General features: G+C 42.7%; 1 protein-coding gene across 3 annotated transcripts in view; it reads left to right on the top strand.

Annotated features, from left to right (window-relative positions):
• cdk14 (cyclin dependent kinase 14) overlaps nt 1–24,761 on the top strand; it is a 166,271-nt gene extending 141,510 nt beyond the window's left edge. For all 3 annotated transcript variants that reach the window (XM_074652582.1, XM_074652583.1, XM_074652584.1), the window contains one exon: nt 19,500–24,761. The gene's annotated coding sequence lies outside the window, so the exon portion shown is untranslated. The remainder of the gene's footprint in view (nt 1–19,499) is intronic.
• The last annotated feature ends 1,699 nt before the right edge of the window (nt 24,762–26,460 follow it).

The following is a 26,460-nucleotide window of genomic DNA, read 5'->3' on the forward strand; positions in this document are numbered from 1 at the left end:
AGATTCCGCAACTGCGGAAAGAGCGGAAATTGACACATGCAAACCTGATGCTGGTGGGATACGTACCTAGAGGGTCATAGTTTGCAGCATAGGGCCGCTGACCAAGCTGCTGTGTTTGACGAGTTGGGAGGCTAACGTGGTAGCGTAGCTACCAACAGGCTAACTTGGGCTAAGTTGTAGGTCTTTTTTTCACAGTCCGTACATTTTCCCCCTCAGCTTTTTTTACATGCATATTCAAAATGTGCACAGTAACAGGTGTATGGATGTATACTCAATAGAGACCTTCTTCATTTAAAGTCGGGAAAGTTAACTTAATCCTGTGATATTGTGTTTAGGATGCACAGCGTGAGGTGTGTGTTAGAGCCGAGCTGCAGAGGAGTCTAAACAAAAGACAGCCGAGCCAGTCAAAGATAGAGCTCTGCGTGGCCTGGAGGAAAACCAGCAAACACACTCCTCTTCAGCACACACACACACACACACACACACACACACACAGGCATGAACAAAGAGAAACAGGAGGTATAGATTGACTCATCGTGGTGGGAGTACGGTGCAGTGATTTCACGCCTGGTTGTTGGCTAACAAGGCCCTACGCTTTCTGCACTGCAGGGCCTGTTATTAAGAGTGTGTGTTTGTGTGTGTGTGTGTGTCTGTGTGTGTGTCTGCTTGTCAGCAGCTGTGTGTGTGTGTGTGTGTGTTACCTGGGAGACGGACTTAAAGCTCCAGCACTCTGGTGGGAGAGAGAGGAGTGGTGGTGGTGGTGGGGGGGTGGATCCCACTTTGTCCCAGTGGGACACAGGGAGGTCCAGCCTCCTCCTCCCCCCCCGCCCCCCAGCCCTGCGCCCAGTCCCAGCACAGCCCGGGCTCCTGTGAAGCCCAGCACCGGGGGTGTTTGGCAGCTTATTAACCCTTTGCGGCGTTTAGCCAGTTGCAGCTATACGTCTGCTCTCAGCAGGACATCACATCTCAAACCCAGCAGCTGATCATCCCCACAAAACCACACTTTGTATTTTTGTTTTTTGCCATCGAGGGGTAATCTGATTATGTTGTTATGTTATTACTCTGTTTATTTGCTTAGCTGACTTCCTGATCCGAAGAGAGGATACTTAGCATTTTTCACATGCTATGCCTCCGAGCTCAGCTCGGCTTCTCTTAATAAAAGATTCGAGCTGAACAGTTATTCTGTACTTACCTCGCTCTCCATCTCCATCGCTGCCTCTGCATGCTCACTAACAGTCACTGCTTTATTTTCCACGCTGCTGCCATGTTAGGCACCAACAGCTACAGTAAAGATGGTTGGGTTGGCTGACAGGAATAAAAGGCTGTAAAATGTTCCTGCTTCTAGTTTCTAACCCACAAAACGTCTCATCATGACGGTAGTTATTTGACTGTATTATTTATAATCTTGTCATATGATCCAGTCAGTGTGACCTACTTCTGTTTGATTGATTGTACAAAAGCAGAGGGACGGTCCAGTCTGTAGTAACAGCTACATGACATCACACATTATGTGTGTTAGTAAGAAACCGAAACACATCTCAGCACGAAGACGGTATGTTGGACTGTAATGTCGGCCTCGTTGTCAACGTCGCTGTCAAGGGTTGAGTCAAGGGTGGGGGGGGATCTGGATGGACTTACCAGAGACTTGGTCTGCATTCTGCATCCTACATGTTAGATTTAAAGGGACTGTTTGTAAGAATCAGAAATGTCTTGTTAACAGCGACACCTGTGGCCGTTAAGTCAACGAAAGTCAGCGTCCTGTTGCTCGCGCTTGTGCTCGCTCTACATAGACATGAACGAGCATCGCTCAACACAGTGAGGAGACACACGTCAGCTAAAAGCACAATATCACTCTATATTTCAGCTGCTTGGCAGTAATGTTAGCTGACCAGACAAAGGTCTCTCCATGAATCAATGCTGATCCTAGTGTTGGCTTTTCCCGCTTCAGCCTCCCGACCGCGGTCGGAGGGAACGGGGGAGACGCCGGAGTTTTTGTCGGAGACGATAACGTTTCTCTCTGCGGAGCCCCGTCACTTCACAAGACACGGGAAACCTCTGTTGGCCTGGAGGAGCTGCAGCAGTTATTTCTGCACAAACGTCCACTGAACATTCACTAGATATTCTCAGAGCTACAAAGTCTTCTGCAGTGTGGAGTGTGCGCGCATGCACGTGAGAGGTGGAGCGAGAGAGAGAGAACGAGCGCGGTGTTTTCTGGTTTCATATGATACCAGTATCTTCACTCTAGCTGTAAAACTGACTACAACATAAAAATTGCAAGTTTCTGCGTTAAAGAAATTAGTGGCATTAAAACAAATTTGCGTTAACATTTTATTATCGCCATACACGCCATATACATCATAACATCCTTAAGCTGACGGGCCGTGCCACTGTTAACCCTTATACTTTGCAGGCTCCAGGGTCACAGTCTCAACCTCAGGATGCAACCGTTATGAACAAATAACTACCACCGCAACATCAACCAACGATGATTATTAATATGATCATTTCCCTTGATTTCAGAAATAAAATGTCAATGTTTCCCGCTGTCCTCAGTAAACCCACCAATAACTGCAGGATATCAGCAGCACCTTCAGTCCAACAAATCAGTGCCAGTATTGGCCTCGACAAGCCCGTTATCACTGAGAGCCCAGAGTACAGTACGTCTGCCTGCTCACTGCAATGCGGCCCGCTAATTAGTCTTTTTAAGTGTAAATGGGATCTCTGGTGGTTTGTCATGGACCGCAAGGTTCATAGAGATTATTCGCTCTTCAATCTCTGCTCATATACTCTGTGTGTGTGTGTGTGTGTGTGTGTGTGTGTGTGTGTGTGTGTGTGTGTTTCATTGCTGCAAGCTTGAAACAAAGTGGCTGCTCTAACAGAAGGCACAATTACTGAATGATTTCTTTTCTCTTTTTTTTTTTTTGGAAGCCAAAAATATCTTGTAATTGTTTGTGTAAGCAGCCGGAGACTGACTTGTGGGGCTCCCAGCAGGGGTGTATAGATGGAGGCAGGAGGTAGGAGCAGGAGGGGGGGATGGGTGGAGGCAGTTGTAGATCCATATTGTCATCCTCAGAAAAACCCTCCTATTACATGATGGGATGTTTAAGTTGGGCACTGTTGATATAGTCCAAGTCTTCAGAGTATATGGCTTCCACTTCACAGGGAGAAAGTGAAAATATTACATTTAGAAATGCTCATCTTAACAGCCAGACCCCATGCTTGGAAAATGAATTATACATATGCTTGATTAACCAGCTGAGTCCCTGTGCACAATCCCTGAGCAAACACAAGCCTTTTTTTTGGAATAAATTAAAGCCCCAAATTTCAGTTTCAGCATCAGCAGGAGCTTCTCAATAATTATGTAAATACGAAACAAATTTCCCAAGCACATTTCCTCCTCTGCAATCCTCCTCCATCATTCTTATGCATGCCCCGTAAATTAACTAAACTATGCAGATCGTTATACTTACACAAAATAGGCTAATTAATACACTTGACAATACTGTTCTCCAGAGGGGGCGATGCTGAACTAAATCTTCATCACACAGAATAGTAAACTGGAGGCCAAACAGCAGCATGTTGAGCTGCTTTCTTGCAGAAGCTGTGTAAGGACCAAATATGAAGGATTTGTAAAAAATAATCACATTCGCTCCTATTTAATCATAACGCTGTGTTTTGTTGTCCAGTTAGAGGAAGTCAAATAGAAAGAACAAGGATTTGGATCAAGACCAGCTTTGCAGTCTGTCATGTTTGTCTGCATTTCTATCTGTAAGAGAGAGGAACACAGAGCTCATTATCCAAACCAGTGGTCCTTCAAATTACAGTCCCTACCCTTCCAAATCCTTCCAAAAAAAACCCACAACACATCCTCAAGGCCGGCGCCGAGCGCCGAACAGTGCCAGTGGTGCGCTTTGGTCTTCGCAGCGCTGTTTCTGTGTCAGCGCTGCATTTGAATATGGATTATGGACTGTACAGCTGGTGGGGAGGAGGGGGTTAGACTAATTACATAGCATGTTATAATGACCATCCCTATCCCATCTAGCTCTCCTCTCTCCTTTAGAAAATCTAATGAGCACAGAGCATGTATCTGACTCTTGTTTTCTATAGGGAGAACATGTAAGGATATTCATGATCGCATGATTCCATTCGATGGAGTGTACTGCAGTTTTTCAGCCCTTTTTTATTGTGACTCTCTATAAGAGAAGATGCCAGTTTGTCAGGTTCATCCATACACAGTAGACTTGTTGAATAGCCAGGCCACACATTTATGGGGCAATGTAAACTTCCAGGGCCAATGGAAATTCCTTAGTAGCGTCTTTTATTCATTATTGTCTGTTCTACTCCAGACCATCCAGCGTCTCAGAACTCTGTTAACTTAGGTGTGTTTGAAATACACCAGCGTACGGCCACAGAACCACGCTCTTTGTATGGACTATATCATCAGATTGAATATGTTATATACAGATGGGTGACAAAGGGAAACCATCATTAAACGGACTCAATGTAAGAATCAGAAATTGCTTGTTAGTAGCGCTTGTGCTCGCACTACGTGGACGCAAGCGAGCGAGCATCGGTCAAAGCGGCGAGACTGAACGTGATTGACAGGCATCATGTTGATTAACGTTGGCAACATTAGCCAGCTAAAAGCACAATATCAATATATATTTCACATGCTTGGCCGTAATGTTACCAAACGAAGGTCTCTCCATGAATCAATGTTGATCCTAGTTTTCTCCTCCAACGTCGGTCACATTCCTGTTTTCCAAGACGGGCTTCGTGAGATATACTGTATTGAGTTCAAGATTACTGTACTGATAAACTGTACTTTGTCATTGTCATCTATAGTGGTTATTTGCATAGAAACACACAATTCAAATGATTATGATTATTTAAATATTTGCTTTGAAGGAGATGTGAAAACATCTCCTTCAAACAACTGGATTTATTCAAGTTTCTCACCAAAAACTTAATTTTAAGAGATTACATTTGAACACATCATGATAACATAGTAATTAACCTTCACCCAATAGTCATTTTGCTGAGCAGACTGTGAACGCCTCATAATAATAACTGAATGGCACCTCCGTTGACGTTAGTAGCTCCGCTATTTAACCATTCAGGACTGTGCTGCCCACCGGCTGCTAACAGGTAACGTTACTAACTCTCCTCCTGCTGATTTAAACACTGATTTATCAGGGAGAAATAGGGTGCGTCTCCTCAGGTTTAGTAGCGCCATGCTGTCCCAATCAAACTGAAACATGATACAGCGTTCGTAAGCGTCATTGTGCAGCGTAACTGTCGGAGCATCAATAAGAAGAATCGATAGTCACGGAGGCATGAGATACCAAGAAAGCAGACAACTACGGTTCTCTATTCCCATCACTAGCGTTTTCCCTGCCTGCCAAAGTGGCGGATGTTCTGATGTGCTAATTTCAGACCCTGATGACAAGAGATGAATGCATACCAACTTGTCAAAATTACAATTCAAACATATGTCAAATTGCATTGAAGTCTATGAGGTCTTCCGGGTTTTCTTCCCCCAAAGGGGGCGCGACCTTGACTTTTTTGTGAAGCACCCGAATGTGGCGGTCACTGTCTTATAACATAAAGACACATGTAGTATACATATACCCAAACACTATTGGGCATATCCACAAACAGACAAGGGTAAATAAATAGACACATGCATCTATGCAGTTGTAGGCTCTTACTCACATTCCCTCCCCCCCATCCTAAATACCTAAATTTGCTCTATGTGCCATGCCCTCTCTGTCTCTATTTGCCTATAATCCCATTAGAGAGAGAGAGAGGAGAACTTACAGAAATAGAATGGTATGTTCAAGCTGATTTCCTCACTAAATGCAGCCGTTTAGGCCTCAATAAAAGCAGCTTTCACAGCCACCAACAGCAGCCCCTTCACTGTGATGGAGGAATACTAACATGCTTAGACGGCCCATTTGCTGTTGTATACATGCTCACAGGCGTCGCATATTGTTTACTGGGTTCAAGCTTGATTGAATTCGGAGCACAATATGTGCTACGGTGGCACATTTAACAGTGTCGTTGTTTCAGTCGAGAAGTGGTATAAAATGCTGCACGGTCCTTATGATTTCAAATACTCTCTAAAAACATCAGTGTTACATGTTTTGTGTATATTTTCTCCATACATTCAAGTGGGAACAATGGCTTGTCGATACTATCTCCAGCCAAACAATTCAAAATGTCAGGCTGGCTTTCCAAACAAATGTTCTCTGGAATAGGATACGGTATCCATGTTCCAGTGTGGGCAACACCCAGTCTTTTCAACACGAGCTGTAATTCACAGGAAAGTGACACCGCAGCCGCCAGAACGCCACCACAACTATCTGATCTCGCTCTCAAGACCAACCGCCTATTACATATTTCTGAAATTGAAATGAAAAGTGATGTATGAAATGCATGCAGAGTGTGTATGTGGAGCTCAAGCAGGCTTGCAAGAAGCCTAAACAGAGGGTTAGCAGCAGACTCCAAGTGACACCACAGAGCTCTAAAATTAACCTACTGGCCTCTTGGCTCTTCACTTGGCCGTACAACCCCCGAACAGTTGGCTGCAGTGGGAGTCTGCTCTCCACACTGTCATTTCAGCTTTATGAAGCCCAGAATGCAACCGCCCAGTATTTACGTTCACCTCTTGTGAATATATTGTGTTTTTGAACTGTAGAAAATCTAAACTGTCCTCATCGGCCGAGAAAAGCTGGTCCACCTTAACAGTCCACCTTAACAGCCCGAGTCGGAGTTGCAGGATACAGAAAGTCGGCTCCTGTCTCTCCAGCTCGCTTGAGCGGAGCGGAGGAGTTGTAGTTTCGTAGCATTTATTCACCAACAAATAAACCGTACACACACTGCTACACCTACGTTCACAGCTAGAACGCCACCAACAACCTCACACTCACCGCCAACACACACACACGGTCTGTTGGAAACTCACTAAAGTTACACAGACTACGTGTGGCGGCGGCGGCGAGCACGAAGCCTCCGGCAATGCTAGAGCTGCTAACACTGCAAATACACACACTGTTTGTTGGACACTCGCTAAAGTTCCGCCGGGCAGATACACAGCTGACAACCTGCTAAACTAAACTAAATGTGCGGTGGAGACTTTTACTGGGAAAGTGGCTGCATGTCCGCGACACTACACGCAGCATCGTAGCTGCTAAGTTAACGCTCCCGGACGGTGAACTGGAGACTCCCGTCAACCAATATCTGTTGTGCTCCTGCAGCTGGTACGAGGCACAAATTTTGTCGGTTAACGGTTAATAATCGGTTAACGAGGGTCGGTTATCGGTTAAGAACATTTTAATACGTATACTGCCAGCATCAGACACAGGAAGCTCTTCAGCAGCACAGACAAAGAATTAGGGCTCTCTGCTCTTGATTCAGATTATTGCTATACTCTTTATTACATTCTCTCACTAAACTTCATCAACCTGTGACCCCTATGCTGCTGTTTTTAGACCAGTCACTGTCACTGAGCGTCTGAGGATTTTTAATCTCTCGATGCAGGAAGTAGTTGGTGACACTGAAAAAGATAAAGCAGAATGAAAAAACAGACTTTTAAAGTAATAGAAATCTCTTTTTTTTCTACTATCGTTTTCATGACAGATTTATCTTGAGAGAGATTAGGCTAGCCGCGGTGTGTTGATGTCTTCATTGTGAGCCTCGGTTGGGTGAGGGTTTAAGCCTTGCTATATAAATAGCCTGTCAAAGAGATCAAACTGTGCAGTGTTTCTGCAATGTTCAGGCTTTAATGTTTTAACTGGTCATAGAGAGGCACTGAATTCTTCCCCTAGAATATGTTATGGAGAGTAGGCAGAAGATACGAGTGTATTTTAAAACCCTGAAGTTGTAAGTGGTGATACTCACGATCTTTGGTGGGAGCCTATAAGGATAGCAAAGGTTATCTGTCTGTCCATCCATCTAAAGCACGTAATCTCAGCAATGTTGATTATCTATGTCGCATCACAAAGTGGCTGCTTTTACCCACTTTTTGATTGTGATTTCATGGCTAAAGTCACGATTTTACTTCCTTGCAGCTTGGAAAAAAATCGTATAGATCTTGGATTTGATAAGCAGTATGGACGTAGAGGTGGGAATAGATAAATCCATGCCAGCAAAGACATTGATCAGCCCTTCCCCCACTGGTTCATCAGTGCACACAGCGATGGATATGGAGATGAGATGTGATCACAGGGTTCTAGCCCACCAGTGTGTCTGCTGATGAATAAACCATCAGTTGTATTGTCATAGAGTCCAGTGAGTGTAGTTTTAGCAGGTGCTGTCGGTATACTGGAGAGTGAGCAGAGAGGTACAGCTGCCTCCTGAGCCTTTTCGGCTGGAGCCGCGGTATCGAGGTATGATAAAATTGACACATTGTCTATTACACAGACTCGTGACGGTTATGGAAAGTTAAAGTTACATCTCCTCTCGAGCCTCCCGCTGCGACTACTTCACTCAGAGCAGCTGTCAATCATGACGTCTCACCAAAATGATCAGAAAAGTGAACACTTGAACAAACATCAGCGTGATAAAAACTACCTAATATGACAGAAACTATCTTTGGAAAAAATGTATTTGACCTGTACTTTGACTTTTTAGTTTGGCCTATGTCCCATCCGCTGACATAGAGGGGGGCGGGATTTATGACCTAAATACTGCAGCCAGACACCAGGTGGCGATCCAGATGTTTTGGCTTCACTTTTAGGGAGCTGTCATGTTGTCCATCTTTATATACAGTCCATGCATCCAAAGCAAGATGTTCCCTAGATACTTCCTGTCCTTTTTGCTTGTTTTTGCCTGTCCAACACTTTGCCATCAAATTTGGTGTGACTTTTCATGATCCCCAGAGGATAACCAGTAGTTATTTTTGATGACCCTTTGGCTTGTCATTTTTACACCAACATCGAAATTTCCTCTTGAACACATAAAGTATTAAAAGGGAGAAAGAGTGCCATGACATTTATTGAACACATTCATGAGCCTCAGAGGATGAACAGTTTGAGAACGGATCTCAAGTGTGAATGCTGAGACTTCTTATGAAAGTAGCTCTGGATATTTATCAGCCACAGAGGATGGATCCTGTTGTTTTTTGCTCATTGTGTGACCTTTCCACCACCACCACCACCAGGCCAGATATCCCACTTGAAGAACTGGTTAAATCTTTTTCCGTTTAGTCATGGATGATGAGCTTTCTTCTAACACCGCCCTCATACCATAATCTAGAAGTTTTAAACACAAAGTACGTCATAATCTAATCGGAAGATTGCCAGGAAATGTACTGAGCCCCGTTCTGCTCCCAAGAGTATAAACCTATTTAATTCAAATAAGCCCTTTCATTGCACCACTTATTTGTATCAACATGACTTTTTAATAATAATAATAATAATAATATAATAGCAGAATCTTCAATTTCTTGTTGGTTCTGTCCAGCGCTTTAATCTTGTGGGGTGTGGTGAGCACTGCAGCCTCCAGGGGCTGCTAGCAGGGCTTTGGACTTTGTCTTGTTACTGGTGTTTCTTGGCACATTTTGCCTGACGTGCAGAGAGACACACACACACACACACAGATTTCACTTGACAAACACCCCGAAACAGCTACTGAAGCTGTCGTGGGAATGATGATGAATTTAGTAGAGCCTTTCACCATGAGTTTGGCAAACGCTCAGCTGGCTCAACAAAGCTAACTGCCCTCAAATGAAACACCCTAACTTGTAATTAAGCCAAGTTTCCAAACTGCTTTTTTTCTTCCCCGATTGGCTTCCAAAGGCATGTAATCAGGCGCAGCTTATAACAGCGGGAACTCAACAAATATTCATTTAATTACTTCAACATAAACTGAAAGTAGCCGATATTCTGGACTTGTACAAGCAGAGAGTAAGACTGAGCAAATAGTGGAGAAGAACATTGTTGTTATTGTTCTATGGTATTCTATACACTGCTGATCATATATGTCTAATATCTTCCAGTGTTTTACACCAGTTGTTTGCAGTGGATGTGTCCTGATGTCTCATGTGACCTTCAATGAGCAACCTACTAATCTCATCTCTATATATATGACACTTCCTGTTGGCCATCTCACTGCTGTACGCTACTTTTCCCATTAGCTCTACGTTAACTTGAATGGGGATAAAATAATTCAATCATGCAGCTGTGCCAGACTTTCTAAATGTTATCGGACCAAATTGATCAAATGCTCCAAACTATTTATTCACCTGTTTTACAACTGCAACGGTAGTGACGGCGGAGGCTGCGATGCATCGGCTGTTCGTCTAGTACAGGGGTCAGAAACCTGCAGCTCCGGAGCCTCATGTCTCTCTTTAGCTCCTCTCCAGTGGCTCCCTGTGGATTTATAAACATGGAAATGAATAACTGTATTTTGTTTACATTTTCATTTTTATTTATCATTGTTGTAGGTCTATGGTACGACTGTGAGTATTAGGGCCACATTGAGGGAAAAAAATAAATCTGAGATTTCAAGAATAAAGTCATATTACAAGAATAAAGTCATAGGTTTACGAGAAAAAAAGTCATAATATGAGAATGAAGTCATAATATTATAAAGTAGTAATTTTACGTGCTATTTTCTTTTTTTCTCGTTAAGTTATGACTTTATTGTGTAAATCTCAGATGTTTTTTCCCTCGATGTGGCCCTAATCCTCCGTCGTACATTTGCACTTTGGCCCTCACTGCATTAGACTTATATACTATATACTTAGACTATAAACTGTGTTACCTTCATCACAATGATCGAATGTTTTGCGGCTCCAGACAGATTTTTTGTTGTTGTTTTTGCCTAAAATGGCTCTTTTGATAGTAAAAGTTGCTGACCCCTGGTCTAGTGTTTTTAAATGTAAATCAACTTCTAATGTCACGTATTGTATCTATATACATAACACAGTTATCATGGATGATATTATTATCGTGAACATTTTCTAGAGCGTTTTATCGGCCAGCCGTACTGCAACGTTTAGATTAATGACAGAATGTCAGAATGTGCTGACGGAGGGTGACGGTGGTCTCTGTAGTGGGCCCAGCTGATTTACAGTGGCCAGTCACATTAACAGTGAAACCTGTACTGTAAATGCCAGGCGGCGGCGGCTTCTCACAGCTCTTTAACTTTAGTACTTTATCTGTTCTGCTCTTCTCTTTATCCTTTTCCTCTAAATCTCTCTCCCGTACCAACTTTTCGCTTGACAAATGCATTTCCCCAGCTTTTTCTTCTTGTTGCTTTCCTTTCCCAGTTCCATTCTAATGCTCTCCTCCTCCCATCTGTGGCCTCCACCCTCTTCACAGTGTTTCCATCACCTTACATAAACCCCAGTGAGGGGGAAGTCAGCCAGGCCCCAGACAAGAAAAACATACCCCCAAACAAGGATTTATGGAATGGGAACCTGGCGATCCCCAGCGAGTGGGTGTGTTTGTGAGTCGGTGGATGAAGGCGTTTCCACCCGGGGCATTCTCTGACCCTCGCTGTACACTCATTACTCCTCACCACAGCCCCACACAGCAGAACACAAGCTGAGCTGAGGAATGGTGGTGATTTAGCTTTAACTGCGTTCTACTTGCCATGCTGTTAAAACGGGTCATAGTGTCACTCCAAATCAGTGCTCTGGGTTTTCAAGGGGAAAGTTTTAATGTCCCATTAAGGTCTGACTCCCATTTCAGAAGCACCTCTACCCTGCCAGCAATACAAGTCTGTGGAAAGTACTGAATATTTTGGCTTTTATGGAGGAATCTGTGCAGAAAATACACATTATTGCTACTTTGCTTTCAGATGTCCTATAGCGGTTTGGTCCACAATGTTCCTGAATGTGTCCGAGGGACGCCTGCTGCACCAGAGAAGGTCTTTTGATTGACATTTAGCATCGCTCTGGTTCCCTCCACAAAAAGCCAATGGGATCTTTTCCATTGGGTTTTGGATTATTGCAGAAAATAAGCTCTGTGGCAAACACACGTTTATGATACTTAAACATTTTATTCAGCAAGATAATCTTCACAAATGATTAGGATTTTTGAAGTGTGACTGCAATCGCCAGAAGTAAAATGCTAACATTAGGCTATAAACATACTACACCACGGTCGAATGAACGCGAGTATAAACACAACGAGGCTGTAAAGGCGGACGAGTCGGCGTGATGACGTTTAGTAGACTCATTTAGCCACTTGTTAGCAACCGCCTTTTTAAAGACACATAAAGGCTTCAACAATTCATGAGTGGGATATTTACTGACATATTTTATATCGTAGAACAAAACGTAAAAATCTCTTCAGCTTGTGTTAAACACAAACCTTATTTCAGGCATCTAACTATAAACACACTGACTTCCAGACGAGGGAACCAGAAGTGCTAAAATGCTAACTAATTTTCTGGGTTTTAGGACTCCTTCCTGTAGCTCTCTATTGCTTCGACATCTTATGCAGCAGTCGATTCTAAACAATGCTACTAGAAGAGATCAGGAAACTGGACTTGGTGGCTTAGTTCTCAATGGTTCAGTGGTTCATTGCTCCCACAAAATCACAAAAAAGGTATTTATCAATTTTTCCAAAAAGGTTAAGTTGCTGGTCTGGTTTTATTGTGAAAAGTTTGTTTCTTGACAGACTGATTAAAATCTGTACATGCATCATATGGAAGTGCATTCTTGTGACTGTCTTTAAAGGGACTGTTTACCTGCATTCAACCAAAGCCTGCTCGAACATCATTGGTCAATACTACTCGGTAGGGATGCACCGATCCAGCTTGATACCGATACCGATACCTGGGCTATTGGCCGATACCGAGTACCGATCTGATACCAGTATTTAATTAATAAGCTGTATGCCTCACTGTGTGGAAGAAACAACCTTGTTACAGTGACGAGAGTAAAATGTAATTGGTTGGTTTGTTGCTTGATGAGAATTAAAGGGGACAGAGAATTGCAGACGTCATTGCAGATGAGCTGCCATATTAAACCCAAAGACCTGGATGCATGCAGGAATGTGTGCATAATAACTTGCACCTGCAACTAGAAGAGCTCGGTCTACTAGGTCTCGGTGGGTCGAGACTGTGTAAAGTGAGCCTGAGCAGGAGGGTGTTTGTATGTTACCTTTACATTTGTAAATGCTCCTGAATTAGTGTTTGTATGTTGAGAGTATAGCTGTGCATGGTTTCTATGTGTGTGCAAGCCTTTTTGGGGCGCTGTGATTCCAGCTATTAACTGCTGATTCTGAAAGATTGTGCTGCCAGGACATGGGTAATAGGAAACACATGAATGTGCAGCATAATGTAGGCTGCAGCGTGTGTGTGTGTATGTGTGTGTGTGTGTGTGTGTGTGTGTGTGTGTGTGTGTGTGTGTGTGTGTGCGTGTGTGCGTGTGTGCGTGTGTGCGTGTGTCTATGCATTCTTTAAAGACTCATTTTCTCTGACTCTGGCCCAGACAACTGAGGCAAGAAAAACAAAGAGGAAAGTGTTTGTGTTAGAGCAGAGAGAGCTGGCGGGTCTGCAGGCTGTGTGGAGCTGAGCGTTCATTTTCCTTTTTCCTACCAACTGGATCTGGACCACTTTTATTTCACAGTCACATCACTCAGTAGCCATATAGAGACAGAAATACACAGCAGGCACCGTGGTTTGCTAAACTTTTAAAGGGACAGTTCACCCCAATATCAAAAATATATATTTTCCTCTTACCTGTAGCGCTGTTTACCAATCTAGATAGTTTCTGGTGTGAGTTGAGTGAAGAGATGTCTGCTTCTTCTCACCAATATAATGTAATGTGTGGTGCTCAAATAGTTTTTTGCGTTTGGCTATAGCTAATTAATCGGAAATTAATCACATAATTTTTTTAATCAGTTTAAAATGTACCTTAAAGGGAGATTTGTCAAGTATTTAATACTCTTATCAACATGGGAGTGGACAAATATGCTGCTTTATGCAAATGTATGTATATATTTATGATAATGTGTTATTATCGCGTTAACTTTGACAGGACTGGTATTCTTTTTGCCGCTTTGAGCACCACAGGCCAAGTGCCATCTAGTTCCATTGTATTGAAGAGAAGGCAGACACTCGACAACTCACACCAAAACTATCTAGACTGATAAACAACACCACAGGTAAGAGGAACAACATGGATTTTTGATTTTGGGGCAAACTGTCCCTTTAAGACATGGATGATTTTGATTCCTGAGCACTTTGATTGGAGTGGTTTTGGCGTGTCTGGCAAGAAAATGGTCAATTAAAATCACCCTTAGTCATTTTAAAGATTTTGACATCGTTAATCCAAAAACAATACGGCAATCAGCCTTTGAAAAGCAAGTCAAAATCATTCATGTAGCTCATGATATGTTCAGAAGTGAAGCGCCCACAACTTCTGTGGTGCCACTCAGAGATGGCGTGTTAAGACTGTAAGCCGTGAGCATGAAGCTAAAACAACTTTCCCAGCTAAAGCAGCAAAGTGCAGGTCAGCGGGTAGAGCCTCTGTGGTATCTGAGGCCCCCCCACCCCGAGGTGCACCGACCCCAATACACCAGTTCATCACGAGTCCTCCCGTTCATACTTTGTTGAATCACTACATTGAAATCAGGGGAAATCAATGACACCGGTCTCCTTTGGTTCAGTCGTTTGTTTGGTTTTCACTCTCAGATAGCCCATCCTCACTACGCGGCGCTCTTTATACTTCCGGGTTCACAATTACGTGGATTACATACGAATAGATTGTGTCTATGTACACAAATCAATACATTAAATTCTGTGACTATTTCACTGCTGTGCGACTGAGCTGTTGGGTCCAATCAGTCATGACGTGTCCTTCCCTTATTCGTCACGCCCCTATCACTACGATGGAAGAACCTTTTCCAGAAGAAATGGTTCTTCCTTCCGTAGTATTTTCTGCAACTGAACAACCAACTGCTTCCTGTTTACATAGGTACGTGCATGCCCAGCGTACGTGAATCATCATGTTATATGCGTTTTCATGCATGGTAGTATGGACGGAGATTCATTCTGAAACGGCCCTAAAACGCTCGTCTGGACAGAGATCGTTTTAAAACGGTGTTTTAACGTATTCGTGTGGATTTGCCTTGCGACCCAGGCCCGTCTGTATCCCACTATGTTAGTTTTAAAAGTTAATCCAGACTGGATTACCTTAGAATCCAGAGCAAACAGGGTCCTTCCTCGTTGAATAATCTTAAATAGCCTCTGCGTTAACAGGTTTCTACTAAACAAACAGTTTGTTAGGTTCGTCTTGATTAATGTTGGCAGCCATCCCAGCCTACGAGCTGCCGGAAATCACAGCGTCTTCCTCGCTGCTTCTGTTAATTATCAGGCCGCTGTAGAGACAGAGGAGTGTTTGTTAGTTGTAGATGTGGCAGCTCAACAGAGACTTGGCCACAACGCTGCATTCCGCCAAAAAATCACTGGAAAGTACAGTCAAGTTCCAGAGGAAAAATATCTTCATGTAAATTAATTCCAAATCCTCTGTTCACTCACATGTACTCACTCATATCCAACAAATGCCAGTTCAAACTCTTCTCACTCTCAAACACACACATACATACTGTATATAGACACACACACACACACACACACACACACACACACATAAATACATACACATCATAAAGCAGCCTATCGAACCTTTCTAAGCTCCGGGTGTTCACTGAGTGACATTTAAGGGCAGTCGGACTCAGTTCATTAAACAGGATCAGACATAACGGGACCTCCCTGCAGGGGGAGGGGTCAGGTGTCGTGACCCCTGGGCTTTGGGGGCATGGGAGGGGGGGTGGGGATCTGTCAGTCTGATTCAGTCAAGCTGGTTTGCATGCATGCAGCACATCATGGCTGAAACTCTCACATGTTGTTTACATTTTTCAGAGAATCAGGTTCCAGCAGAAAGTGGACGATATCCACGTTACTGAAGTGCATATAAACACAGTGTACGTCTGCAGGCTGGGCAAAACTCAGAGGAGCGGCTCGTCACTTTAAGGAGAAAAGCTGGTCCACGTTAAGCCCGCCTCGGGTCTTGAGGAGTTGTAACATTTATTCACCGACACTCTATCGTTATGCCGGGTAGACACACGGCTGACAACCTCGTAGCTAAACTAAATGATGCGGTGGAGGCTTTTACTGGGAAAGTGGCTGCATGTGTTTGCGACACTACACGCAGCACCGTGGCTGCTACAGTAACTCTCCTAACAGCGAACTGGGGACTCAGTTGTCTGTTGTGCTCATACACTGCAGCTGGCGCACCGCTGCATACGACGCACCAATCATGTCGGTTAACGGTTAATTATCGGTTAACGAGGGTCGGTTATTGGTTAAAAAAAAATTCTAAATTCGTAGTTCACACCAGGAGCGAAGCGAACTTTTCATGAGGCGCGATTAATCGCGATTAAATATTTGAATCGATTAACAGCCCTAGTTTTTATCAAGGCAGAATTTTGAGCAGAAAGTTCTGGTTTTTAGGGGTTTCTATTTCCAAACTGTGGAGCAGTATATCTTAAATAATGGTCATCAGTGGATTTATCCAAAAACATATTGCTACCTCTTTCAGGTTTCAAAAATGCAAATCAGTATACTTGGCGCTTCTGTTACTCTCTTTGTTTCTCTCTGCATTTCCCCGTTTCCCATTTGGTCTTCTCTCTTTTGTTGTGTATCTGTCCGTCCCAACGCAGACTAGTTTAAGGATTTCATTTTTTTTGGGGGGGGAGGGTGAGACTATCTCTATTAAAGGGACAGCCAGCAGCTGGCCACGCCTGCTAAATCCTCCACACAAAACCCACCCACCAGCTCCATCTGCTTCCTAAGTGGAACCCCCTGACACACACACACACACACACACACACACACACACACACACACACACACACACACACACGTACCTACTTGGTGCTCTTTGATCCCCAGAGAGCGGAAGCCTACATCTGTTCTTAGTACATCAGATCCCTGTAAAACAATGAATCCCTTGTTGGCTTATGGAGTGTATGACAGTGAAGTGAGGAGTGATGACACTCATTCATTCACACTCAGCTACTGTATCTCCTCGCTCACGGAGGTACACGGCGTCAGAGACCATGACCTTTTAACTGGTTCCACAGAACAAGCTGTTAACCTTCAGTTAGTCCTGTCCTGTATCTAGAGAGAACAAACTACACACCACAAGATGTTCCTGCATGTCAGCATGTCATCAGCACATGACAAAGAGACGAGGATGCTCAAGTCAAAACCCTTACGAACATGTCACATGTGAAATTTACATTTTCACATATGAACTTCATACGTTCATCAAGGTTCCATGGTGGAGAGGAGGTCGTGTTGCTCTGGCTCTACCTATTTGGCGTGGAGATGAGGTTGTGTTGCTCTGACTCTATCTATCTGGTGTGGAGAGGAGGTCGTGTTGCTCTGGCTCTACCTATTTGGCGTGGAGAGGATGTTGTGTTGCTCTGGCTCTATCTATCTGGTGTGGAGAGGAGGTTGTGTTGCTCTGGCTCTACCTATTTGGTGTGGAGATGAGGTTGTGTTGCTCTGCCTCTATCTATTCAGCGTGGAGAGGATGTTGTGTTGCTCTGGCTCTATCTATCTGGTGTGGAGAGGAGGTTGTGTTGCTCTGGCTCTACCTATTCAGTGTGGAGAGGAGGTTGTGTTGCTCTGGCTCTATCTATCTGGCGTGGAGAGGAGGTAGTGTTGCTCTGGTATCTGTTTAGTGTGGAGAGGAGGTTGTGTTGCTCTGGTTCTACCTATCTGGCGGGGAGAGGAGGTTGTGTTGCTCTGGCTCTATCTATCTGGTGTGGAGAGGAGGTTTTGTTGCTCTGGCTCTATCTGTCGTGGAGAGGAGGTTGTGTTGCTCTGGCTCTATCTGTTTGGCATGGAGAGGAGGTTGTGTTGCTCTGGCACTATCTGTTTGGCGTGCAGAGGAGGTTGTGTTGCTCTGGCACTATCTGTTCGGTGTTGAGAGGAGGTTGTGTTGCTCTGGCTCTATCTGTTTGGCGTGGAGATGAGGTTGTGTTGCTCTGGCTCTACCTAATTGGCGTGGAGAGGAGGTTGTGTTAATCTGGCTCTATCTGTTTGGCGTGGAGAGGAGGTCGTGCTGATTAGGATTCCCACATGTGGAAACAAAACATGGCACATGAAATCATGCTTCTTCACATGTGAATTCCACATTTTCACACATGTGATTGACAGTACATGGTGCATATTCCTAAATACATTTGTGTTTTATTAAATTACGTTTAGCTGTCTCAGTAGGGGGCTACAGCTGAGTGCCTTTGGGCCCTGTTACAGATGAATCCAGCCCCGCCTCCAGACACCTGCAGTTACAAAAAAAGAGGATTTTATACTAGACTCACCATCTAGGAGCAAACAGGAGCAGCAGATAAACGAGGCGCTCATCCAACATTTCAGATTCCTGACGTATACGGGCCTGCTTCCTCTGGGAACGCACTACCGAAGGCTGGGCGAACGACACAGAGATAAATAGAGAGAGAGAGGGAGAAAGGAAGAGAACGTGAGGTGGTAAAGAGGAAAGTCAAGGTAGACTAGGACCTAAGAGAGGCAATGAATTATTTATTAGTCCACAGCTCCCTCCTCTTCTTCATCCTTCTCTCCTCCTCCTCTTGTACTATCCTCTACTCCCTCTTTCTCAGCATCCTCCAGTCTTTCCCTTTCATACTATGCTCCCTCCTTCTCCTCTTCATCCTCTTCTCCCTCTTGGTCATCTTCCACTTCCTCCTCTTCTTCACCCCCTTCAATCCTCCATTCTGTCTTTGTCGTCATCTCCTCAGTGTTCCTCCCTTTCCCTCTTTAAGGTCGACCCTTACAATATTTTTCCAAAGTAGTTTTTTTATGGTACTTTCTGTGTACATCTCATACTGTGGAAGTAGGGATGTCCACAATTAACCGTTTAACCGTTAACCGTCATTAAGCATTTTAACCGATTAACGCTATCGGTTAAAACGGTTAAAAGAAATGTTAATAATTAACTCAAAAGCTGAGCGGCTCAGAGGAATGGCTCGTCTCTTTAAGGAGAAATGCTGAAGAGGCGGAGCCGGAGTTGCAGGATACAGGAAGTCGGCCGGGCCGACACACAGCTGACAACCTGCTAAACTAAACTAAATGTGCAGTGGAGACTTTTACTGGGAAAGTGGCTGCATGTCCGCGACACTACACGCAGCATCAACTCGTTAACAGCAGCAGTAGAATCCTCTAATGTTTTAGTACATCATAAAATGATTTTGTGACTCATTAAAACTGAAAATCTCTTCACTAAAGAAAGAGTAAATGGGATAGTTGATCACTCCCTCATCGTATTACATTCACACAGTTACAGCACATCTAATAACCTGAAGCCCGTATGCTCATTACTGTTGATTGTTGATTTCAAGCTGCAAAAAACATATAAAATGTGTATTATTTTTTTTATTTTTTTACAATGTCAGTTGTCTGGACTGTGTTACTGACAGATTGTGTGTTCTGTCTCTTTGTCTGTGTTTCAGGTGACTGTTGCAAAAAAAAAGAAAAGAAAAGATGAAGACAAAGATGGAGGATCCAAACAAATGGAAGAGCCCCAGTTCTCTTTATTTATTACCTTCACAATACGTGTGAGCGTGGGTGTATGTGTGTGTGTGCGCGAGAAAGAGAGTTAGCATCGGGTATAGATATGAATGCATGTGTGCATTATGAACGGTACCTAAGATTTCAGGCTTATCATTTGCAAATCAATTTTGTTTACTTTTTATAAGGTTCCAATAACTCATATATCATCGTCACAGTATAAACAAAAGGACTTTACTATTGGTACATATTGTGTTTTGTGTTTGTAACTAGCCTCCTATTTAAGAATGTATATTTGTATGTATCATATACTCATCTAGAAACTATATAATGGACAATTTTAATATTTGCTTCATCTTCTCACCACTATACTGCTCACGCCAAGACACGCAACTCAACAAACGCATACAGCATACAAGCAAAACTATATCTATAAAACAAAAACTAATGCAGTCCGTTCAAAGACAACAAAAATGAATCCTAAAGAGTTAGTTTTCCATTTCTTTCTCACCAGGTTCAGCTCTTATTTGTGGAACCGCAGACAATAATACTAATACTAATAACTGAGGGCTTTCAGCTGGTGTAACACATCCTCTGGCAGCCATATTGGAGGTCCAAGTGGTGGCCAATCTAGGTACTGCAACAAAACATATGCCCTGTGGTCTAAAAGGCATTTGAACACGATTATAAAAGAGACATCTGTAAAACGATTATTCTTTGTATTATGAGTTTTTAAAACTATGAGTTTGTCAAATTTTCCCAGAGGCTAGAAAAGCTGTTTTTCATTTTCTGTGTGTGACATCATCTTAGTGTAAAGTCCATAGGACAGGCATAGGACCGAGTATATGTCTGGACCGTGTACGGTCAGTCTGTGAATTTCTGGCTAAATTGTTAAACAACTAGTCAGTGGTCATGTCTGTAATGTTAAATCCAGTGGTACATGTCCACCAGGTCCAGCGAGGACACTAGGGGACTCACTGCTCCACCAAAAGAACGTAAACGTTGGAGGCTTGGCCCCGTTCATTCCTATTAGAGTTGCTCAGTGGAGCATGAAGCCTAAATGGCTCGACTTCCGCCTGGAAAAGTACCCGGATCTTGGGCACATGGAACATGCTCGGTCACGTGGCTTGGTCACGGGGTCCCAACGTCACGCTGTCATCACGGCTTGGCGCTCCAGCCTCGGTCTGGGTCTCACTCACATGAACGGAGGAAGGGAAATAACTCTGGATTCGGCTATTAGTGCATTTTACAACTTTAAAAACTTATTTTTTTAAATAAGGGCTATTAGAGTGTTCATACTGGGAAGTTGATTCACCTCAAAAATAATTATCCGCTGAGTTACAGACGTGTCATACCCCAATGTAAGTCTATGGGAAAAAGTATTTTTGGGCCCAATGGCATCACGGGACGGACACGGAAGTTGCAGTACCGCCGTTTGGCCACTACAAAAGTTGGGATCAACGACCTGCGCTCTTCCTGCGGGGGTTGGTCACTCAGTGACAGACTTTAGCGTTTTGTAGCGCTGGCCCTCTGCGGTCCAGCCACAAACCTAAGAGATCTTATAATACATCCATTAGACAAACATGGCTCACACTTTCTCGTTTTCACTTCACATGGGTTAAAATATGATTATTATATCAAAAAAACTATCATTATATAAAGGTGTGTGAGTAAAATGTTATCGTAATCCATAAGAATGATGCGAGTAATAAGGATACCCTTTTCATTTTTCCAATGGACCTCCATGACGTAACCAGACCTGGCTCATAAGAGTTTTGTGTTGCAACTGAAAAGCCTCTTGAACATAAATGATCTCTGCTGGAGATGTTGAAGATGCACACATAAGACAACAGGGACATCACCAACCAGAGTGCAATACCGTAATTGACAACAGCTGTACGTGTGTGTGTGTGTGTGTGTGTGTGTGTGTGTGTGTGTGTGATAGAGTGTGTGTGTGTGTGTGTGTTGTAGTTTGTGCATGAGTGTATTAAACATGGGCAATAGCTAAGCATTGGGGCTTCCATCCATGCACATGAGCTAATGTACAAAAGGTAAAACACCAAGGCAATAGGTTGTGTGGCCTATTGTTTGATCTAGCCCACGACAATCCTCCGTTTCACTTTATCTGATACCATCAAAAGATCTTGCAATACTTTATTAGAAACAGATGATCTATGTCAACAACTTCTTGTTAAGCTCATGAGTCAAATGTTAAGATTGATCCGGAGCTTTTCTTGTCTGACAAATCAAATAAGTGTTGGGATGAGTGCTTTTACAGCGTGCGTGCAGTTTGTGTACTGTAGGTGGTGATTAACTTTGATCAGTCCCTTCACCACCGACGTGCTCTCATGCAGAGACTTCCCCTATATGTGTGCCCCTCAACATCCTATACGTTCTAAATGTTTTGCAACTTTTTATGACACTTTGACGAAGGTCAGATATATATAACGTAGTATCATCTGCACAGATGTTTATACAGTTTTATGGTCTTTATTTGGATGTTTTGTGTGAAAATATTTGAATATTACAAGCTTAGACGTATGGTGATAATTGTGAAGTACTATCAATACAATGGCTTCCTCTTTATCAATCAGTTTGATGTGGACTGAAACAATAATATTGGCCCTGCACTGTTGATTAGCTGAAGATGATAAGGCAAATGTGACGGCATGGAGAATTTGGAAGCTGTGGGAACTTATCATGTCGCTCCACAGCCTATTAAACACACTCACACACATACAAACACACACACACTCACATTTATAATATAGATGTCTTGCCTGCTAGGATAACCTTCCCGCACCCTAGTGCATCTAGTCCTATCAGCTACAAGTACAGTAACCTGCAGCCCTTCCATACCCCCCTCCAGCTGGTGTTTGCTTTGCAGTCTGTCGCATTCAAGGATAGGTTTGGATTTTTTTTTTAATGTGTGTCTTAATACAACACTTGTGTAATGTCTGCCTCTTCTCAATACCAGCCATGAAGTGATATTTATACAGTACCAAAATTCATTCCAAAGTTCAGCTGTAGCTAATATGAGGCTTTAGCAGTCCGAGTTAGCCGAGTCTAGTGTCCAGGCAGTCGTGTAAGTTTATCGACCGATATTTTTCTCAAGAGCTGGTGGACCAGAGCTTAAATGACAAGCAATATTGGACTAACATTTGTCAGATGTGCTGAGATTTGGATGTTGTTTTGTTGCTGGAGATGTAAGCTGGTAGGTTTTTGCGAATATTTTAGCCACAAAAACGAAAAAAAAACACCTGAGTGGAAACATTGGAGATTCTCAAAAAAGTACAAATAGTGCAAAAAAAAAAACGGTTTTACACTTGACCGAGGTGGAAAAGTTGATGCGTTGACAAAAACAAAATAGCGACTAAATCAGAATGTACACGAAGCAGATGAAAACATCAGATCTGTGTGGAACGAATGTTCCGCAAATTGCACATGATACAAACATGAATGCCATAATATTTCCTTCACGATTTCCACGTGGTTTTGTTTGTTTGAGGGTTGACATTCATAGCACCATACTGGAGAGTTAGCGCCACCAGCTGTTTAACTCAAAGCGCACAACTCCTAATATTTGCTTAAGAGTAGTGGATGGAAACGAACATTAATTTGCATTTTCTTGTGCCGATTTTCTGGAAATTCAGTAAAAATTTGAGCTACATTTGGATGGAAACTTGGCTTTTGACTGCTGAATATTAGTTTTGGCTGAACTTTGGAATGAATTTTTGCACAGAACAAGAACTGTAGATCAGCGTAGCCACTTGAGTTAGACTTGAAAATATCCAAACCTATCCTTTAAAGGAGGAAAAGCATTGAAAAGAAGGAATTGGACTTGTATAGCACTTTGGCATTTTACCATGACTGTGTTCCAGTCCAGCTTCTTCGACTATAGGGTGTAGTGGCTCAGAGGCAAAATAATGATTATGGGCTTGACTCTCCCCCCAATAGCGTTTTGAAAATGCACTTTAAAGAAAAATCAGTTTGCCCTACATTCCAGCCTGTATGGTCATTTTTATGCACTTGCTTTGCCCTTAATGATAAATATAAATACTGTATATACAGTGTATATATATATACCTTTGCTTTCCCTGACGCAAAGCAAACCAGCCCTTCTTACAAATGTAAATATCATCTCCTTGTTTTGAACCTTTACCACAGATTGAGGAGAGCTCATAGAAATGCTGTACTTGAAGTTATCTCGCGGCTTTTCAGTGTCATCCCCAGGCTGTGATTGTGCAGCGGAAAAAAAGGGGAGGAGAGGGGGTGGGTAATGCCAGTAAAGCGGCGTGACAGAAGAGGGTTAATACCATCGAGCTGTGCTAAGATTGCCCAGCCTCATGTGGCTTTAAGGGATTGCAGGCAGTATTAGCAGCTGAATAATTATTTTTGGCATGTTTCTCCGTGTGCACACTTTCGGTGTGGCGTACACCGCTTTGTTTGCCCCTCAACACGCTTACTTCTGTGGAGCTTTGGCAGCCTGCAGTCTTGTACAAAAACGTATATTTTTGAGTCCTGTGTGGGCAGAGTTCCTGAAGGCACTCTGTTCAAACTTGAATGTTCTTCATATATTTCAGATGAAGTCCAGTGATAGGAAGACTTGATGGAAATTGCACATTTAGCACTGTGACAGGAAACATGAGAAATAATATCAATAGAAAAATGTCAAAAGGTGGAAATCGATAAGGTGGTGACGCACCTTCTATGAAGTGAAATAGTGATGCTTCCACTATGTTCGTATACAGGGTTGCAAAGGTCCCCTTAATGCTATCAAAGAGAAATCATGTATGAATAAACATATGATGAATATAAAATATAAGGCATCTATTTTTGGCGTTCTTTATCATGTGGACAGAAGTGGTATCGGTATGGAAAAACGTATAGGTTGGATCCAATGTGCATCCTCGCTGTGCTGAACAATGATTCTGTGTTTGCAACTTTTTTTCAACAAAGCTTCTCTCGCGTTTTCTTTTTTTCTTTTTGTATGCTGCACTGAAAATATGTCATTTTCACAAGTGGTTTGGAAAAACAGAAGTGTCGTCAGTCACTTCATCAAGTGAAACAATATAGTATACAGTAGAATAGCTGTTGCATTATTTGTTACAACCTGTATGTAATGTTATTATGGAAGATGTAATGTCCTTCTGTAAATGTTGTTTAATGTTGTTTTACCTGAAATAAAATTTATTAATGCTTCAGATGTGTCTGTGGAGCTCTAATGTTGTGTTTTGATTGCCCCTGGCTGTAAGAGGCTGCACAACGCGGTCTCACGGCAGTTCATGAAATAGACACTCGGCACGGCTTTCAACAACGTATTCAATAACAAACAGAATATTGATTCATATTTGATCAGTGCTGCCTAGTTTGACCGTTTGATCGGAGTTCACCAGTGATTGACAGCTGCCTCCGTTGAATGAACAGCCAATAGGAACGCTCTGGCCCAATTCCAATCCGGCCCCTCCACCCCCCCACTCCGTGGTGGAGTGAACTCTGTTTGTAGTCACACTCACAGCTCAATGAAGCTCCTTTAAGGTGGAGGGGATCAATCCAGCAGCCACTTTGGGACGACCTTCCCTCTCTACGGCAAGGAAACAGATACCAGAATCAGAAATACTTTATTGATCCCAGGGGGGCGGGAGGGGTTGAGTTACGTTTTGCTCCTGTTCTAGACTATAAATATAAATATATAAAAATAGAGAAATCATAAGAAACTATAAATAAGAAATATAAGATAAGATAAGATAAGATAAGATGAACCTTTATTAATCCCTGGAGGGAAATTCAGGTGTCAAAGCAGCAACAGCAGCAAACAGAGTGAAACACAGGAGAGGTAAAGGTATACAACAATTATAAAAACAATAAATAAAGATATAAAAGATGCAGAGTGAATGGGTGAACATAGTGTGTGCAGTTCGTCAATAAATAAAAGTAGTATGTACATATGTGCAGTCTATAAAGTGGTATATAGGATCTATAGCGTAAAGTAAGTGTAAAGTGCGCCAGTGGTTAGAATCCAAGATGGTTGCAGAGTTGTGCATGTTTAAAGTTCTTAAAGTCCTCATAGTTCTCATATGGGGGTCAGCCTTGGTTGTGGAGCCTGATGGCTACCAGCATGAAGGACTGACCCAGGCGCTTTGTGTTGTGCACATACTGTGTATATAACGACAGTGCAAATAATACTGCTGAAAAATAAGATATATGCAAATAATATAAATGCATGCATTTATAAAAATGCAAGAATAGTGTAAAATAAGAATATTAGTTTAAATGTTCTGTATAAATACATGCAGTGTTAATGCCGCAGTAAACCAGATTACTGCACAGCTGAATTATTGCACAGTTGAAGATATAATAAATTATGGGGCTATAGCTCCTGATAGGGGTAAACAATTATAAATATATGTTGTGTGTAATATATATATATATACATATATATATATTCCAAACCGCCCCCTGCACCCATATATATTACACACAACATATATATATATATATATATATATATATATATATATATTTATATACATAACAATTTATATCTAATGAACATGTCTACCGTTTTCTAGATTGGTCAAGGGTAAATTTGATCCTAAATACAATCTATTTACGTTATGTAGTTGACGTCTGTATGATAATAAAGTAGAATAAATTAAATGTCTATCAGTTTGAGCAGTTTACAGTTAATGTTTGTACCGGTAGTTGCACGAAACTGACATTGGATCGTGTTCCATGACAAACACTAAACGGCGTTGCACGTCGTCAGTAAGGGAGGCTGGTTAGTCGGCATCGATGCTGTTGGAGGGTTTATAACCCACTTCCACTCCCCAGTGATTGGTTTGGAATGGCCCTTAATATGGCGGACCCTCCACACAAACGCGCAAACGGAGTGGAAGTGTG

Source organism: Sebastes fasciatus, chromosome 12 (assembly GCF_043250625.1).
Source record: "Sebastes fasciatus isolate fSebFas1 chromosome 12, fSebFas1.pri, whole genome shotgun sequence".
NCBI classification, from domain to species: Eukaryota; Metazoa; Chordata; class Actinopteri; order Perciformes; family Sebastidae; genus Sebastes; species Sebastes fasciatus.